At 43.0% G+C, this 19,812-nt stretch overlaps 1 protein-coding gene across 5 annotated transcripts in view; it reads left to right on the top strand.

Annotated features, from left to right (window-relative positions):
* The first annotated feature begins 1,304 nt into the window (after positions 1-1,304).
* The window catches only part of MCTP2 (multiple C2 and transmembrane domain containing 2), a 154,850-nt gene continuing 136,342 nt past the window's right edge, over positions 1,305-19,812 (top strand). For all 5 annotated transcript variants that reach the window (XM_021266633.4, XM_013091756.5, XM_038185162.2 and 2 more), the window contains exons 1-2: positions 1,305-1,454; positions 19,489-19,620. The gene's annotated coding sequence lies outside the window, so the exon portion shown is untranslated. The remainder of the gene's footprint in view (positions 1,455-19,488; positions 19,621-19,812) is intronic.

The raw sequence follows: 19,812 nt of genomic DNA on the forward strand, positions 1-19,812 counted from the left end.
TGCTGATAGGAACCTGGAATTTTTATTCACCAACATTTCTTTCTCCAAAGGTATCCTCTTTACTTGAAATCTCAGTATGTTACATAAATTATCTCTTAAGGAAGCTTCATTCTCTGCTCTTCCCCCAGTCATGTGGGACACCTAGATTTTACAAAAAGGAAATGAAAACTCCATAGCAGATACCACTGATAATACACAAAATGATAAAATCACATTTTCATGTTTTTTTTTTTTGTGTTTCCTTTTCCTTTCTGCCATTTTCCCTTTGAGATTCTCTGAGGGAGGGTCAACAGGGACTTCCCTTGAATAGCTGCTAGTGGCTAGAAAAGGTAGTGCAGAAATGATCACAATCTGGACTGCCTCTTTACTTTGTGCTTTGCCTGTGCTACAACTCGTGTTTATGGAGTTAATCCTTCTGTTGTGGACATTGTTTGTCAAGGAGGGTTTCACAGGAGCCCTCACCATCCCAGAGCTGCGTAGTGAACTTTCAGGCAAAATCAGTTCTGGAGATAAAATGGCAGACACTTCAAACCGTTGTTTGAAAACTGAGGCTGGGGTCAAAGTTATAGGTAAAAAAGCTTAATGAGCTGCTGAAAGATATCCCCCAAGGGAAGGAGATCCTGTCCAGATGAAGAGGTCACTTCATCTTTAAACCATTGGATGGATAATAACCCCTGGGTTTGAGCATCAACACGAGAATAAAAGATAAATGGCACTATTTGATGCTTATTTCCAAATAAATGCAGGTTTGTCATTCACAAAACCTTCACCCTGTCTCAACAGGCAGGTCTTAGAGGGCAATTTCAGGGCAGTTTTCTCTGGTGAGTGTTGGTTCCAGGTTTATGAGTGGTTTTGCTTCAGTTGCTTCAGCATCAACCCATGCAGAGAGCATTCAGGGTTTTGTACTTGATGCTACTATGCTGTGGTGAGCAAAGCTCGTTGTAACAATTCCTCATGTTTTTTTGTAAAGAGACTTCTTTAAGTTAGAGGTAGACCCATGGTGTTTCTTGTGGACTGTGAAGGAAGCTATGGAGGTGTCTCTACTGCGTTGGCACATGCCTGGGAATAACATGAATACAAACAGTCTGAAGCTCAATTAGCCAAGATGGAAAAGATATCCATTAAGTGATTAAAGTATTTTACTGGTATGCAGGGAAGGACACAGGATTCCGTCTGAGAATGGTTGAATCTGCCCACCTGTGGGCAGGAGAAATGTGAAGATGACCTCCATGCAGCTGAGCTGGAAAGGCTGAAAGAGCACCAGTCAATCTGCAATCAAGCAGCTGAGAGGTATAATTAGCCAGATTAATTAGGCCATAAAGACAGTGGCAAGACGCAGCTTAGGTTTGCTTGGAGGTTGAGTCCCCTGGGGGAGGCTTGGAGGGCTCCTGGGCTGGGACCACCACCACCAGCAGTTGTCCTGCTCAGTCCTGAGGGCAGTTGTTCTTCTAAAAGTGAGTAATTTTGGGAGTTAAGCTCCATATTTGTCTCTGTAGCGGTGAAGGAGCTGCTTTGTTGTCCTTGAGTTGAGGCCTGGTCTGTGTTTACTTGCATGTTTGGGAATTCCTTGGCTGGATTCCTTGCATGGTGGGGGCCAACAGATGTTCCAGGTGCTCCTATCTTATTTCCCTTCATTGGCAATATTGGAACAGGGAAGAAATAGTATCAGCTAGGTCTTTTTTTTTTTTTTTTTGTGAACTTCCATATGTAGTTGGTATGCTTAGTTTAAGCGTTGACATGTGAAAATCTAAAAGCTGTAGGGGTAGTAGTTTTGAGGGGTCCAGGGCTCTAGAAGATCTTGATGCTCTGCTGAGGGGCCAGTTAGCTCATCTTGTGATCAGAGCTGAGGTTTCATGGTCTGCTTTTCATCTGGAACAGTGGTGGCAGCAAAGGAGGGCTGGGGTAACACAAGGAGGTCCTCGTCTTACTTTTCCAGTGTGTACCAGCCAAGTGATTGATGGTACACCCAGGATAAAGATACGAAGCTGTTTCTGTAGTATTATACTGAAAAACAAATCAGTACATCTGTTCTGTGGAGATAAAGAGAATTTAGTGCATAAATGCATGCTGGTTTCTGGCTTCCAAGGAGCCTAAAGAAAAGGCAAGGAAAAAAAAATAAAAACAAAGCAACACAAACCCTTACAGAGCTCCAGGCTTGTGTTACATTTTGCTGTTTCTCTGCCTCTGAAAGCCCAGCACACCTTCAAAAATTCCTGGCTGAGGTAAATATAAAAAAAAAAAAAAAAGTCTAATTTGGACTTGTGCAGCCCAGTCCTATCCTAAATAAACAGTGCTGCCTGGAATTGCTTGCCAGACAGTTGGCATATCTTGCAGATTAGCTAACACTAACAACAATGTGCTTCAAGAAGAAGAGGCTGAGCTTGGCCTCTGCTCCCCAGCTGGGGTGCCAGCACAGGGACCTGTGCCCATCTGAGCCATACACGGTTCCTCTCCCTAGCCCCAGTTGCAGTGGGGATATTTGCAGACATGGAGCTGCTTGGCCCCAGCCCTGTACCCTGCACAGAGGGCTGCAGGCAGGCTGCAAAGAAAGCGGGGAGAATAATTCCACTACAAATTGCTGCAAGTGTTAAAGCTCCAGGGAGCGGATTTAATAGCTGCCTTCCACTCCCGCATTGGTTTGTCAGGCTCTGGTTTATGGGCACAGCTGGACGATGGTGAGAGAAGGCAGGAAGGGGGAGGCTATACTGCGCTTAAATTTGTGGAAAAATTAGTTTGCACTTGTTTGGGCTTTCCTTTGTGTTGCTTCATCCCTGTAAGGTTAGATGCATGGGGGAGAGCAGTGGGCTGGGAGTGAGGAGCTGCAATCTGGCTTGCCCAGATCAGGAATGTGGGAACCAGCACCAGGCAGGCCTTACACGCTTCGTGAATGGCAAAACAAGGTTTCAGCAGCTTGGTCTGGAATTTGGGTGGCCACATGTAAACACCACGAGCTCAGCCTTCTGGGCAAAAAAAAAAAAAAAGTTACGACTTCAAGCCTATATTTGCCTCAGATTTCAAATGGTGAGAGGGGGAGGGGGAATGTATAAATGCCAACTCAGCAAAATGAATGGTTCACACAGAAAACCCAATGTTGGCAGTGAAACCTGACTCACTGAGAGCCTCTTGTGTATTAAGTGCATGTGCTGTAGCGACAGAAGAATATCCCTGCTGCCCGTCGTAACAAAATCAAAATGCTACTTATTCAAGTGTTTAGAGATCAAAATGCCAAGAGGAAAGGAGCAAAAATCTACAAGGATGTGAATAAGTGGAAGCTGGAGTTCCAAATATCCCTTTAGGGAGGGTGAGAGGCAAAGAGTGTTGGTGCTTGCTGGAAGCTTAGTGCACATGCTGTGTACCTGCAGAGCAAATCTGAGTCCAGGGCAGTGCTGCAGGGCTGCTAGCACCTCCTCTTGGCATGGGTATTTGGGGCAGCTGCCATCCTGCATGGGTCTGCAGAGCTGGCAGGGGAGGACCTCAGCATCATCTGACTGCTTGTGTGGAAATGCTTATCTGACCTGGCAGGCTCTGCCAAGCTTCGTGTAGGAAATATAAACACTTTCTTGAGGTTCCCAGTGTTTGTTCTCCTCCTGCCTGTCCCCAGTGGCAGGATTGCTCTCTAGATCTCAGAGCTGGTGAGCAAGGGATGCCAGCGGTTGCTTTTGCCAGCATCTGTTCCTCTTGCCTCCAGCCCAGGACATGTGGGCTTTGCATGTTGATCCCCTTTCACGGAGCGGGGAGAAAAGCAATGTGTTCTTGTAATGCCCATGGAAAGGCTCCTGGTGCTGGCTCTGCCCCCTCACTTCTGTCAAATTCAGTTCTTAGCAAGGGTAAACCTTCAGTCTTTGGCTTCTGAGCAATGTAACTTCTCCAGCTCCAAATCCTTTTATTGCTCAGCTGCTGTTGACTGTTAAAACTGGTCAGAAGCTGGAAAACTCCAGTCAAGGGGAAATGTTAGGAACATGCTAAATTATAAGGACACTTAGGTTTGATTGAGAGAAGTAAATTCTGCCTGTTATCAAGTGCAAAACATGCTGCTAGCAGCCAGCCACCCCAAGACCTATTGTAGCCCTGCTCATCAATGTAAATGGAGGATGCTGTGGCGGAGGTGAAGGGGAGAGGCTTCCCTACTCCATAGTTGTGTTGTTAATGTAAAAGTGATGTCTGTAATGTGCCAGTGCATCCTTCAGTCTCTTCCTTCAGTCTGTACTGCCATTTGACATGGGAGGTAAGGAAAGGGTGCACTTATTTTCTGGTAAATTTTCAGATTTGCTTTTGAATGAGGATGTGGTAGGGAGGGAATGGGACCAAAAGCCTTGCAAAGAAAAAATAAAACAAAAAACACCATAACCAAAACACCATAACCCAAACCATATACAGCAAGCTCTGTGCTTATCTAAAACCCCTTCTGACCATTTCTAGACACCTGAGGCTGTGCGAACTTTCACTTGTAGCAGGTGGCCATAGGGTCGCAGAAAGCAAAACCTTGTGTTGGGACTGTTGCTGCCTTACATCTGTGGAGGTGGAAAGTGTCCTTTGGCTGGCTCCGTCCTTCTCAAAGGGTGTGGGAAGCTTGAGACATCAGCCTTTTATCCCTTGCAGGGCTGCCGAGCAGAGCAGCGAGCATAAGGTGCCTTTCCCCTTCCCGGCAAAGGGCTCTCTCCTGCCCCAGGGGGCACGGTGCGGGCGGCGATGCTGGGGACACACTGCCCTCTAAAGGGGGACCTCGGAGGGAAATGGGAGGCTTGGGAAGCTCTGCTCGGAAAACTTGCCCGTTACAGTCTGAAATTGCTGGAAATAATTTCAAGGAGATCCGGAACCTGCCCGAAAGCATTCATTAACTAACCTTGCAAAGACTCTGAGACGTTTTGAAGAGGCTCAGCCCCGGGAGATGGGCAGTAAGCGGTGTCGGCAGGAGCAGGGTGTCTGCTTAGGGAGTGATCTTGCCCCAAAAACACATTATACAACAGTAGGATCATCCCTCCGCACCGCAAAGGCTGTGCTGCAAAGGAGAAGGAGGCGGCATCTCCATCGGCCAAGTGTGTGGGGATCTCCTACAGCATTTGAACCATTTCTGGTCCTTGGTCTTTCTGCGTTTGGCTATTCTGGATAGGAAGACATCCATGCAAGGAACATTTAGAGCTACGTTAGCAATGCTTATCTAAGACACCCTTACTTTATGAGGTCTGGTTTTTGCAGTTTTGACTGTTTTGCTGTTGAACACCCTCCTAAGGTAAATGGAGCAAATCAAAGTGAACATTCCTGACAAATTAATGAGCAAACACATTAGCTGCTCTGAAATGAAATGCCTTCACATCACATAAATTCATTTCACAGTGTTTATATATTTATGGAAATGTCTTTGAATTATACTCCCAGCTCTAGCAGAGATGATTTCTTCTTCCATTATAAAGCAGGTTATGTGGTGATAACTTCTAGACCCCTATGAGCTACTGGAGCATGTAATTATCTTGTTCCGCTTATTAATGATGAAAGGTCTATGCAAGTCCCAGAGCAGTTGTATGTACTAGGCTGAGTAATTTAAAGAGGCTGTGTAAATTTAATTTAGTCTCAAATTTGGTTGCTGACTTAAAATAATCTTCAAACAAGGAATGTAAATGTTTTGGGGCATTTAAAACTTTTCAAAATCATTGATTGATATGTAGTACTGCAAAGCTAAACGTAGCATCACAGTGCTGACATATCAAACTGAAAAAGTGGGCTGTAAGTAAAAAGCTGACCAGGCTCTACTCAGAAATGTATGTTGCAAACAAACATCAAACTAACACAAATTATGATTTTGGATTTTAATTTTGAAGTAATCTTATTGGTAATGGAAGACACGTTAAAAATGAGTTTCATCCTGACACCCTTGAGAAGTGGCCAATTTATATACTTCTGGGCTGGAGATCTGCAAACCTCTTCTCCCCAACCTTCCTAAAATGGCATCGCTGGTTTTATGATGTCTCCTAGCTATAATCCTGCTTCTACAGTCTGCCATCATAATGCTAATTAGTTCTGTATGTAAATAAACTATTGTTGACAGGACACTTTCAGTGATTCACATATGACTCATGGAGAGAGAGAGGTTTTAAAAGTGATTTATCCATAAACAGAGATTCCATATGTCCTAATCTGGCATGGATTTCTCGCCTTCTCTTTATAGCAAGGAATGTGTGTATGCCTGTATAGCAGGGCTATAATGTGACAATTTGTCTCGGAGCAAAACCAGGATTTATGGTACTTACTGGAGACCACAGAGGTAAAAACGAACAGCAGGCTGCATTTAATCATCTGAATTTTCAAATATTTCTTTGGCTTGGGTAAATGTGTCTTTGTTCCGTTTTGGGAATGTGTTCAGCTGTAGGATGGGGTCCTGTAAAGTTATCTGAATATCCTGCAGGCATGCTTAGTGGAGTGCATGCAGGGGGTGCGAGAGCAGCATGGGTGGGGATGCTTCTAAAGGTGAAGGCTCGGGCCCAAAGCTTTCTAGCTGACTACACTTCTGGCAAGGCTGCCACTATAAATGTGTTCTTGAAGAAAATGCACTTATTGGTGCTATACATATCCAATAAGCACTTCGGGAAGTCAGAACGTATCCCTAATCCCAGATAAATGCCATAGGAGACTCAGGCAGAGGAGAAAGTGGAGTAGTAACCAATTAAATACTATTTTTCGATAGGGCCTGATTTTAGGGCCTCTACTAAGTATATGATTTGTGCTGGTATGAGTGGCATTGCTGAGTCTTATGTAGTTAAGAGGCAGATACACACTTCAGTGTTTGGAAACTTCTAGGGATTGAAGTTTATGTTGAAGTCTTTTCTCTGGGCTTTTTATTTTTGCCTTTGTCTTGACTGCATTATATATCCTAGTGACACTGTTTGTTCTCCTTGTCTCCTCCTTTTCCCTCTTGCTTCTCTCCAATTATTCTTGGTTTTGGCACAGGGTCGCTTATGTTACTCTTCTTTTAAATCAAAATTAAGTTTCTTCTAGCCACAAGACTTCAAGAGCTGAAGCTTTGGGTGAAACAGGCAGGAATTGTAGAATTGATGCCTGGAAAACAGCAGCATAAATTACCTGAACACACAGAAGGCAGATTAAAAAGCCACAAACCAGTGGCAGGTGGTATTTATGCTTTCATAATTTGAACAAGACAATGCTGCACATGTGAGCCATAAAATGGGATGAAAATGCGCTACTGGCAGTGAGTTGTGCTGACAAAATAAGAGCAAAAAGCTGAATTTTGTTGATGTCAGGGCAAGGCTGGCACATGTTGATTAAAAAAAAAAAAAAAAGGCTGTCTGCTTATTCGTGGCAAAGACGTCAGCTTTTCTGCCAGTGGGGTTGGAGCCCGTTTTCCTGCCTGCTGAAAGAGCTCTCCAGGGGTGGGAGCAGTTTAATCAGGACAGCTTGTTGCAGCCTTCAGGATGGTGGTCCTGGTGGGGCTGCCGAAGTGCCAGTGCGGAGGGGATTTGTTGGCTGCAGACTCCTGGCTGCTGAGAACAGGGCCAGGCTCTGGTCTGTTGGCAGAGCTGTTAGTGGGAAAGGCAAAGCCAGAGCTGATTTTTCTTACCGCTTGGATTTGTAATGACTTTCCCTCTTCAGGCTGTGTAGGGGGAACAAACAAAAGCACCATATTGGCTCACCCAAAGAGGGGATCCATGGTGTGGATTTTCCCGTTTGTATCACATTTCTTGGTTCATGGCTTGGCTCTGAGGTCCTGAGACTAGCAGTTGTCATTCACTGGTGATGCTGGCCAGGGTTCAGCAATAAACCCTGGTGGTAGGGCTGCCTTTTAGCTGGTCCCAGGAAACTCCCTTCAAGCTGCTGCTCCTTCATCTGATGCATGAGACTGAGCTTCCTTTAGCAGCATCCATGCCAATATTTGAGGCAAGAATCTACCAATACGTGCCAGCAAACAACAACAACAAAGTGATTGGGCTAAATTCAGACCAGTTTCTATTTAAGAAATTTGGGTAAAAGAGTAATTTCTTTTGAAGGATGGGTATTACATTTTTATCCTTGTCATGTGAATATCTCATAGTGATTTAATCTCTCCATTTGCTGAAATGTCTTCCCATTTGGTGTTCATCTTTATCCTTTGTTTAGTTCTGTACGGCATTCCCAACAGTGATGTTAATAATAAGATAAAAGCAGAAGGTATTTTCTGAAACTTTTTCCCATGTCCTGAACATAATGATTGCAGTTCCCTCAGTTGTGAAACTTTTGGCTCCTTTGCTCCTGACTTTGTCACATATGGGCATTTGCTATGAAAAAAAGGAAGGTGAATAGAGAGTATTTTAACTTTGGCACAAGAGGGAACTATGATGGCAACTCTGAAATGTGGAACCTGAGCCCAAATGTGGGGATGCAAAAAAATGAAACCCCACAAAGGACAAGGTGTTTTCAGGTAGTTGAGTTTCTGATGCTGGCCAACTTGTAAAAAAATAAAATAAATGTTATCAGGTCCAGGCATAGGTTTTATGAATGCAGCACTGAACGGGTGCACCTCTGAGTCTGAACACCACATCGTGGGAAAGTATCAAAGGGTGTAGCTAGAAACTGGAGACTGATCCAGTTATGATAGTTTTGTGGTCTGTTCCTGTTGTTAATATTTATTACTGTCTTTGACCTTTGTTTCCCACCTGACCATTTCTGGTATAAACACATGGTGGTGATAAAAGTGAAATAGAAGCAGATTGGTGGGAGTCAAAGCAGAAACCTGGGTGTGGAGTGGGAACTGCATTTGCCTGGCTCTATACAAACTTTCCTTGTTTCTCTGCCTATAAATATGTGACAATTTATGGAAAGATTATTAGATTTCTTTCATGCTCTCATTGCTTATGCTTTGAGAGTTGAAGTGAAGAGTTGGGTTGCTTGGTTGCCATGAGGCAAGCAATGTGTGACCTGCCTGCCAGCATATCTTGGCTACCTGTGCTTACTGGTTTTAGCCACAGAAAGAAGTTGGGGTTACTGTGTATTTGACCTATTTAAAAACAAAGGAAAGGGAGATTATTCCTCATCTTCTAAACAAATTCCTCAAGGAGCATATCTCCAAAATAATTTGCACAAAATAGCTATTTTGGTTGAGCAGATAATCTCTGAACCATACCTCCCACCTCACTTTTCACACTTTGGAAACTGTGTCCTTTAGAAACCCTAGGTCCATGAGAATGACTGGCCTTTGGTTTGGGATTATCTGATATAACTTTTAGTGAATTTTGAACATATTCTGAAAAGTCAGTGAGTTGCCCAAGATGCCTACTGCTCTGTGAAAGGGTGACTTCAGTATGAGGTTGCACCTGAACATTCTTGCACAAATATGATGAATACCCTATGTACTGGAAGACCTTCACTTGGGGGGTGATTTTGGACACCAGAAACTCTATCCAAATCAAAGCAAGACAAAAGCATAGAAAGCTGAGGCTTATATTTGTAATTGCTCTGAGATGTTGTGTGGTTGTACTTGGAAGTGCAAGTACAGGACAAAGTCATGGGAATCACTTCCTATTCCTGTCCATTTGCCCAACTTTTTTGCTGTTATGGGTTTTGAGAGAAAGGTTGGTGGTGTGAAAATCTTGGTGCAGCTCCTGGAAATAGTTTGTCTCAGGGTCTGAAGTGTGAGCTTAGAAGAGCTGTCCCCAAGGCACGTTTTATACGTGCATGAGCTTTGAGCGGAAATGGTGAGATTCTGACCAGGTCTGATTGATTAGTCAGTTTAATTATCTTTTTGGCAGAAACATTCTGGCAGAATCCTCCAAAAGCTTCTGGGAGGTAACTCAAAATGTAGGCCATGGGGGAAAAAGTAAAAGCTTGATTTGCAGGTGCAGCTGGCAGCTTAGCTCTCAGTTTACCTATATTTGCTAGCAGATGGTTGTGGTTGCCGTTTATCTTCACATCCATTGGAGCTGATTGGTAAAGGCTAATATTTACAGTGATGGCTATGGATTCCACTGGCAGAGTCAGGAGTGTGTGGGCATAAAAATGCAGAGTGATTCATGAGAACCTGGGTTACTTATTAAAAGTCTATTTGAAAGCAGCTTCCTGTGCAGGCTACACATTGCCGTTTCTTTATCTGATACGAAGTTGCTACAAAGTTTTTTCTCCGATAATGTTCCACTTGAAGCTTGATAGGTCTTCTGCCGGAGCCTGCAAGTACACAGTAGCTGTGCTAGCTGTCCTATTGAGTGTGGGAATTGTCAGGTCCTAAAGAGGTAGGGGTGTCCTTTTTGACAGTTAAAAAATTTCCATTGTTGAGCAGTGATGACAGTGAAAGCTGATATGGGAAGCTGATTTGAGGAAGGTTGTGACAGGGAGGTAGCTAAGATGAGTGATGACATTTGAGGTGAAATAACTGCTTATAGAAATTGTATCACCTCCAAGGGGACAAGAAGGCTGTATGGTGTATTAGGACATTGACTTCCTGTGGGCCCATAAAGTCTTCACGATGTGGCAACTAAAAGATGGTTTTGGTGTTTCCTGGTGCTACTAGCATTTTGCATTAGCATGTGAAGCTGAGGTCAACCATCACTGCAGTTTGCAAGAGGACTTGGTCTGGACTCCGAAGAAACTCATCTTGCTCTGGTGTTCAAGGAGTTTCTAATCCTTCCCAGTGCCAGGAGGAGGGAAATCAGATCTAGAATTGCCAGAGGGGCTGGCTAGGCAAAATTGAGAGTATTTTGATATATATTTTCATATTTGAATGTAAGATTTTAAGTTAAAGCTGATTTCAGTGTTGTTCCTTTCTTATATGTTTCTTAAGAGCTAAACAATCACTGCTCTGAACAGCTATTGAACTCATGATGCAAGTGCATGGGCTGTTGCCTGTCCCTTGGTACCATGATATTTGAACAGTGCAGTTTTCTTTGCTGTTTGTGTCCTGTGTTCATGGAGGGAACCTTGCAGCTATGCCAAGGGCACTACTCTTGTCAGTCTGTCCAGCCTTGGTGGTCATTAGCAAAGAGAAACAGTCATGCCTTTTGAGAAGGCATCCAAAGAACAGGCTTGTGATGCTCTGAACACCAGTCATTCAACGAGGGCAAAGAGCAAAAAAAAGTTTGCAGGATTTTTATCAGAGCTCAGGTTTATATTTAGCAGCTGGGCTGCCTTCCCCTAGCAAAGCATTGGGACCATGTAAAAAAAAAAAATCTAATTCACCCTGAAAGAGGCATGGTGTGGGTGCCTTTGCAATACTTACAGAAAAGGATCTGGGGGAAAAAAGGGTACCAGTGGCAAAAAGCAATTGTCAGAACAGATGTAGGTAAGTGAAGTAATCTAGAAATTATCTTTTGGGTTTATTTAGCAGCTTCTGAAGAGCTTGTCTGAACACAAGCTTCCAAGTGGATCAGAAGGTTGGGCCTTGTATGATCTAAACACACATATATTACTAGAGCTATGTTTTGCTCCAGACTCTGCTACTGGCCTGGAAGAAAGCAGATATTTGGAGAAGATATTCCATCTGTCTTTGATTTTTCCATAAAATCAAAGCATTGATACCAGCTACCAAGAAAGCATGTGGAGATAAGCTGATGCAAAATTAATTGCACTAGTAAAATAATTTCCATGATCATCTGTGGCAAGTTTCCCAAACTAGAATCTTGAAATAACTTATTTTTTCCCAGTAAATAGAATTCCCTTAGTTCATGACTTTTTTCCCCTCAAGTCCAGAACACAAGAAGCATCTCAACTTTCAGTTGCTTCCACTTAATTGGATTAGTCATCTACCTCCACAGGTATGTGCCTCAGGTCCAGTTCCTGCTGACATCCAAACCAGTGGGCCGTTACACAAGGTAGATGGAATCCAACATCAAAGGGGAGCAATTTGGGTTGGAGAGGTGCCAGGAGCCTTTTGTGCTTATCCAAATACCTGCATGCATGGAGATTTTTCTCATTGCTGCTGGAGCTCCCTTGTTGCGTGTCAGAAAGATTAAAAGCTTTGCTTGAGAGCACGGGTTGGCTGCCACTGTCTCCAATGTCTGAATGGAAATGGCGTGGGTCTGCCTATAATGTTGAAGAGCACTTCTCGTTCCCCAGACCTACTAGCATATGAAAATGAAAGGGAGTGCTATGTAAAGTTATCTACATCAGCTTTTTAGCAATGCCTCGATATGATCAGCTCTTCATCTCTTCCTGTCATGCAATCAATGAACAAAATTAATAATTATTGTTGCTATAAAGTGGCAGGAAGAGTTTGTGAGGAGATGAGAGCACCGAATTCCTGCTGAGTTCTCCTAATGAAGCTATTTCTGCAAAATAGCTTCTAAAACATCTGCAAAGTTCCCTGGAGAGCCTGCTGGGAATGTGACATTGCAATAGTTTGCTGCTCCAGTACAGACCTCAAGAGTGTGCTCCATGCTCTTGGCTATGGCAGCCCACAGCCGGTGTCCCTGTGGGGGTGACATTTGCTGTGGATAAGGACCACCTGCAATCTGAAAACAGTTCCTAAATGGACACTGGGAAATTTGGAGCTGAATCCAAAGTCCCCTGAAGTTCAGAGGAAATACAAATGAATGTGCACTCCAGCATGTGAGAAATTAATTCCTGAGTTCTACAGAGCTGAGTGCAGCTGCTCTGCAAAATATGACCCCTTAGGTTTGTATATTGAGCCAGATGCCTCAGGAGAGTTTGTGTTCTTTTCAGTATCCTTCTGGGAAAACAGTATTTCTGTTCCACTTTTGATCTGTAGAGGGATTTGGGAGCAAAGGCAGAAGAGAGAACTGGGCTCTGCTCCTTCTGAAAGATAAAGTAGGGTTGAGCAAATGAACCCCTACCATAATCTGGCAAGATCTGCTGTAGTCCAGGCGGTCAGCCAGCCTGCTGGGCACAGCCCGGCCCTTTCTCTGTGCCTTAGCTTTCGTGTTTGAGAAGTGGGATGATGCTACTGGTCCTTGAATTACTTTGAGCTACTGATAAGTAGGTGGCTGGAAAAGGAAGATACTGTTTAGGTATTGCTTAGGTGATGGGACCTATTCCCTCTTATTTCCACCTCCTTATCACCACTTTACAAAATTGAAAGATTTGCTGCAGTATTGGTCTATCATATGAAGGGATGAAATCCATAGGATTTTGTCTGCAAAAAGCTCAGAGTTACTTGTACAAATGCAGCCTTTCACAGAGCATCTGCTAAAGCTGTGGGGGACCTGTGCTGACACCGGAGGGGGAAAAAAGGGTGTTAGCACTGGAGCACCCTATATGGCCCACAGTATATTTACAGCTAGTCTGCCACTTCTAGTGCTCAGTTTCCTTCCATCTGTCCCTGGCTGCCTCTAGCCCTCTTGTATTTGCTGTACTGAGACTCAGCTCTTTTACAAGCCATGGGGCAACTTGCCCATACAGCTCAGGCAGGTACAAAGACTACCCTTGAAAGTCTTGTCCTGGGGGTCTGCATCTGTAAAACCTGGCTCTATAAAACTAGCATTTGGGTATGCCTGTTTCCAGTATAGGATAACGTACAAAGTCAGGAATTCCAGTGTTAGCACTGGGTGTGGATTTGCCACTGGCTTTTTTTTTTTTTTTTTTTTTTTGAGGGGAAGATATTCTTGCTTTATTTCCAGAGGCAAACCTTTCCAAAGTTGTGAACACAAGAGCTTGCTAAATATTAGCTTTCAAGGTTTTAAGTCAGTGTTTACTCGAGTTACCTCTGCTTGAAGTCTATATAAAGAGTCATGTTTGCTCAGGCATACTCCTAAAAGCCCCAAGACATGGCTCTGGAAGGAGGTATGCGGCAGCAAATGTAAATATTGCTGTCCTTAAAAACTGGAAGCTCTCCTATTAATCTATAGAAGGGAATAGTAATGTAAAGAAAAGACTTCATTAGATTTGGAGGTGAAGACTGCAGAACAGTACCTGGAATGAGTGAAATTCAGTGATATTTAAAATATGACGTGGCTAAGTTTTGGCCCTACAATTGCAGGTGCTCTGCTGTTCACCAGTGTTGCCCTTTGCCATCATCAAGGCAGCATTTTCTAATACCTTAGACTTGTAAGCAGTTCCTGGGAACTGTTTTTATAGGGACTTTGCTGGCCAGACTACGCTGGCCTCTTGCTGTGGGACAACAGCTAGATTAAAAAAAAAAAAATTCTTTCTAGTTAGCAAACTGATTCCCTCCCATCTTCTGCTGGTGTCATTTTTCTGAGAAGGTCATGGAAATGTGAGCTGAAATTCAGGTGCTCTATGATATGATAAACTGGAGAGGAATTTCACAAGGGACTGCATAAATACAGTGCAAAAAAAAAAAAAAGAGGGATTAAAATTCAACCACAATATTTACAAGCCTCTCCACCTTCTCACATATATGCAGGTATGTGGAGGCCAAAATTCACATGAGTGCCATGGAGCTGAGAGAGGGATCAGAGTGCTGAGCTGGCTGAGGAGAATTGTATTTGCTCTTGGCGTAACACTTTTTCTATGTATCAACAGGCAACCCATCAAATCCCTACTTCATTATTTTTCCCTTCTATAAGTAGCTATTAGCATCCTTCCCACAGCAGGGAAGTAGGATGTAAATAAATGGAGCTGAAGTGTTTTCATGCTGCAGCAGGAAACTGCACAAGCTAACACAATGATTGCACTTATGGTGTATTGCATCTAAGGCGATGCTGTCTAGAGGAGTGAAGGATTGCTGCAGAGCTGGAGGCAGCAGGGCCGATGGATTTATGGTTTTCCGATGCCATCTGCTGGCATGCACCTTACTTGTGCACTGAGCTGCCGAGCCCTCCAGCTTCCCTCTCTCATAAGCAGACAGTGCAGCTCCCCACGTCTTTGCAGGTGGTATAACCCCAAACCATCACCTCTTGCTGCTTTTTTGAGCTTTGCAAATCAAATGTTCCCTGCAGCCAAGCACCTGTAAAACCACTCTGGTTGTGATCCCTGCTGGGGCTGGTCTTTAGCTGGGTGCCTGAAGGCTATCCACACCTCCCTCTTTGCATGCTGTAATGCTACATGCTCCATGGGAGCAGACCCAGATCCAAGGGGAGCTGCAGCTGGATCTCTCCTGTGGCCTACCAGGCTAAAACCCCAAATCCATCTGATTTTGAGGAGTGGGGTTTTGCAATAATGCTACCAGTAATACTGTACTAGGGCAAAATTGTAATGATACTGCTGGAAAGCTTTGGGAGCAATGAAAGTTTTTGTATAAATCCCTGAAATGCGCTGGAAAAATAAAAGTGAATATTTGGAGGGTAGAGGACATGAAGAAACTTGTCCGATTCTTGTCTTGTAGTTCTGCAGAAGTGCTTCCTATTAAGTAAAGCTGATTATGATAAGAGCATCTGTTGATTGCCATCCTTGACTTTTACAGGTATTATCACTCTCAATATGCAGGTAGAGCCTATGCAGCACAGCAGCTGCTCTGGGATGATGGGTACTGCAGGAGAGCTGATCCCTGGAGCTTCCTCTGCGTCCAAGCAGCCAAAGCTCAGCTGCTTGTAAGCTCTACTTGACATGTGCTGACGACCTGGCTGTACTCATGTGCACTGCATGAGTTTAGTGGGCAGGACCTCTGTCAAAGAAAAAGCTGAGTAGAAAAAGTAATGAAATTCATTTTTTAAGTCTTATATTTTCAAGAGATTTTCTTTCACTTTGAAAAAACACCGCATAAAGACTTCAGACTCTCTGCTGTGACAATACTTGTTACAATTCATGTACCTTGCTTTGACCTGAATCTAGGTTTTCCCAGGCCTTCCTTTAGTGCTGCCTTCAGGAAATTTGCAATAGTAAAGTACAAATAATAAAAAAAAAACTTAGAGTTCCTGACACTTAACTTTAGTAGGTCAGGAGTGGGTAGTGGCAATACCTAGCTGGAATTTGTATTAGCATATTTGCAGATATGGATCAGAGGTTTGAAATCCAGATGTCAGGAGAATGAATGAAGAGGAGAAATCACTAATCAAATTTTCAAGGACTGCAATGCAATAAAACAGGGTAACTTGATGGGAAATGTAATAAAGCCTCCTAGTCTGTTTTCCAGCTACATTCAGGCTTAATGTTTCAGGTCTTATGCCTCCCTCTTCACATGGGCTTTAAAGGGAAGGAGGATGTCTGTGAGGATTCGTGAGGTCGTTTTAACAAATGAGTCTGGTAATCCTGCTGGATGGATCTTTGAGGCTTCCTCCTCACAACAGGGGGCAATATTGTAAAGAAATAGTCTATCTTTAGACCACTGCTGGTGCAGGTAATTCCAAAGCAGAAGCATACTGCTAGAAGTGTCTGTGAGGTGACACCAAATTTTTTTTTCCCTTGTTAGCCTCTAAGTGGCTGAATCCGAGAGGCATTTTCTATCTTTTGCATGCATAAACTAACTTTTCTGAATTCCAACATTTGATTTTGTGATAGGGGAAATAGGTAATTGTGCTTGTTTTCAATTGCACCCCCTTTAAAAAAAACATAAATATAGAATGTTTATCAGCAAAGAGTAATGGTCATAGACCATAATAAACAGGATGTATATTTTACTGACATGAAACAGATGTCTGCATGCAAAATAGTGCTATCCCATCCTTGTTTAAGGTAGTATGAATGCTTTTACTGGGAACAGGAGTCTGAGGTATTTTTCCATCCTGTAGGATAAAAGAAAGTGAATAAATTCATAGCAGAATTGCAGGTGTTTACTTTCTACAAAGTAAACTAAATTTTTTTCCAATTATACAGCGTAAAAACACAGCAATAATTGACATACTGCTTGAGTTTTGAAGTTGAGCCAATAGTAAAGTAATAATGAAGCATTTTGTTTTTTGTAATATTTCAAGCACATTTATTCTGAAGGTTTAATGCTGTGGCTGGATGGGAGATTGCATGGTATTGCTGCTTTAAGACTTAGGTGGTCTCTGCAGATCAAGATTTTCATTCTTCTTTCTCAAAGGCTTGCTGCTGGATTTCATGCAAAACAAAGTTTAGCTGGAGCCGCCTGATTATAATTGTAAGATTTACCTGTAAGGGTAAATTACAGTACTGGGAAGTAGATGATTTTGAGGGGTTTTGGGCTGATTGTAGTCAGTTACTGTGAACTGGTGAGTGCTCTTTAGATGCTTTGTGGAGGTTTGGTTACACTGAGTCTCCTAGTTCCTGTGGAACAAGCCTCAACACCAAAGACACATCTGGAAGTTTTTATGCTTCCATGCATTGATGTTAATATTCACTGGAAATAGATATGACAGTTTCACTTCATGTTCCTGTATTGCTTTGTAGCCAGCTAATTTGGTTTGGGGGTTCAGAATTTTCATGTGGTTTACCCCAGGGCTGGTTGGGAGAGAGTTTCTTTCATCCGCAAAAATCCTGAACACATGGGTACACAATAGGAAGCTTTACAAGAAGATTGTGAGAACCCTTATTTACCAACTATCCTGCAGCAGGCAGACCTGATTTTCTTGGTGTGTTCATTTCAAGTCCTTCAAACACCAATTCCACCTGTTGAACTGAGAGCTGCAGGAGATGGTGCTCCTTGGGGGTGCTGAGAGCTTTCCTGAATGTCACTTTGCTTTATTCTCACCAGGAAACTCATACTCAGGCACTCATTTCTCATCTAAGCAAACTTTTTTTTTTTTTGGGGGGGGTATTTTCTCATTCAGCCTGTGAACGAGCTACATAAATCATTTCTTTCTTTAACAGGAAAATTCAGTGCCAGAGGCTGGCTGAGAGCTTTAACGTATTACGGCATTTTACTTGAATCTCTTTGCTATCAACGGCCACACAGTGGCAGCAAATCCCAAATAGGTTACCTTAGTACTTGTGCTGGGAGGAGGATTAAGTTCGTGCTGATAGGGAAAGATGCACTGAAGTTTAAAAGAAAAAAAAAGTCCACAGGAGCACAGGACTCGAGGGGAGAACTTGAGCCCGCACTGCTCAAGTTTAATTCTTGACCTAGAAGAATCTTCTGCAGGGGAAGCCTGATGGGTTTATCTTCTAGTACTCTGTTCCTGGCAGAATCAGAGCAGCTGGGCTGCTCTTGAATAAGGCATTTATAATCTTTTCCTAGGTATTTCAGTAACTTTTGGTGGAGTTGTATTAGGCTTTCAAGGAACTGATTATGCATGAATTTAGCATCTCTATGGGGATGAGTGCTCCTCTGGTTTGAGAGCATGTATACTTTAGTTGGTCATTTTATCTCTTAAGGCTTCAGAGTTCTATCTGGCTGTGTACTTTACAAGAATAAAGCCATCCTGTAACTATCCCTTGAAGCCTAAACAAAAAGAAAGGATACCCTCAACATAGATGAGGAACCAAAGCATGGAGGTGAGGGCTTCCTTTTCATGGAGAAAGATTTATCTGGAGACAAGTAAGGAACTGACTTTTCAGGGGGAAAAAAAAAGAGAGCTTTATATTACTAAATCACTTGGTGTTTTTAAGCACGTGAGTGTTTCTTCCCTAAAACTGCATGGGAAATACCTCAGGTGGGGAATGGAGAACAATCTCAGCCCTCTGGCACCTGGTGCCAAGACCTGTTTGGTGCCTTGTGGCCTGAGCCATAAAAAGTAAATGAAAACAAGGCTGAAAGGCAACCAAAAATAATAAAAATTGGTTAAGTGGGTCCAGCTCAGCAGGTCTGCGTTACATACAGCCATAGTTTAGGGCATCGAAGTTACAGAAGGAGCTGTTCACAAAGCAGTAGTCAAGTGAGACAGGAGGCTCTGGGAGCAGAGAGGAGCAATAGGGGCAGAGCATTTGCACGAAGGAATGTGGTCATACAGGAAAGCAGGGCAAAGCATCACGGGGTGTGTGAACTCTGAAGTAACTTCTTTTGCCTTCCTTGTAAGGAGATTAAAGGAGATAGAATCTGAATATCTTCCTTAATTATCAACATTACCCATAAATGGAGTAATTCACTAGTTTAAATAGGAAATGATATAGTAAAACTTATTTAAACAACTCATGTGGAGCAAGACAGATTCAGCCCACTGCTTTACCTGTCCTTTAAGAAAGGTTATATGGAACTATAGTCATAAAGCTGTGCTATAACCCTGTAGTACACAGTGCATCTTCTGGTTGTGCCTCTTGAATATCATCACAGGCCCAGTTATTCTTTTATTCTTTTGTCTTTACAAGTTTGTCAGAAATTATGTATTACAGCTGAGATGTATTTATCTTGGAGATAGCAGTTAGATGGAATATAGAGCTTGTTGCCAGTTTAATTTTTTTCTATTTCTCACTAGTCATTTATAATAAAAGAAAAATAGCACAGCCCAAAATAATTTTTTACCTCTTGGTCCATAAATCTTCACTCCTCTCCTTGTCTAGAAGGATGAGGATTTCTTTGCGAGGTGGTACAGAAATCAAGATTAATGCTTGTGTCCTATGCTGAACAACACCTGAACATTGGCAAAGGCTTGGCTTAGTCCTTCTGAATTTCCAATATAATTCACAAATGACATGTTCTAGCATGAAATTCGCTGTTTCACTGCAGGTAGCTCTTGGAGTGTTAGACTGACTCTGAACATGATCCTGTAGCCTTAGGTGTTTTTAATGAATCTATTACACAAGGTTTGAACTCATTTTCAGGCTGCTGGGTGCAGATGTACTCACCTGACTCATGTGCACGCTTGTCTGCTGATCCCAGCATTCCCCGGAGACAGCTGGCAGGAGGAAATGGGCAAGCTGGCCATCAGTGGACACTGAACTTGTATGCTGAAGGTAAGTCAGACTTTCTGGTGATGTTCTTTTCCTTTCAGGATAATGAGCAGTGGCAGGTTCCCCATGCTTACCCTTCCCTCCCCATAGAGCACTTGCTCATTTTTTAGACATCAGACAGGTGACCTGAGCTTTAACAACGTTCGCTGCAGCAGAGGTGATGGCACCTTTCTCTTCATTCAATTTGCATTTTCA

This window comes from Anas platyrhynchos, chromosome 11 (genome assembly GCF_047663525.1).
Source record: "Anas platyrhynchos isolate ZD024472 breed Pekin duck chromosome 11, IASCAAS_PekinDuck_T2T, whole genome shotgun sequence".
NCBI lineage: Eukaryota > Metazoa > Chordata > Aves > Anseriformes > Anatidae > Anas > Anas platyrhynchos.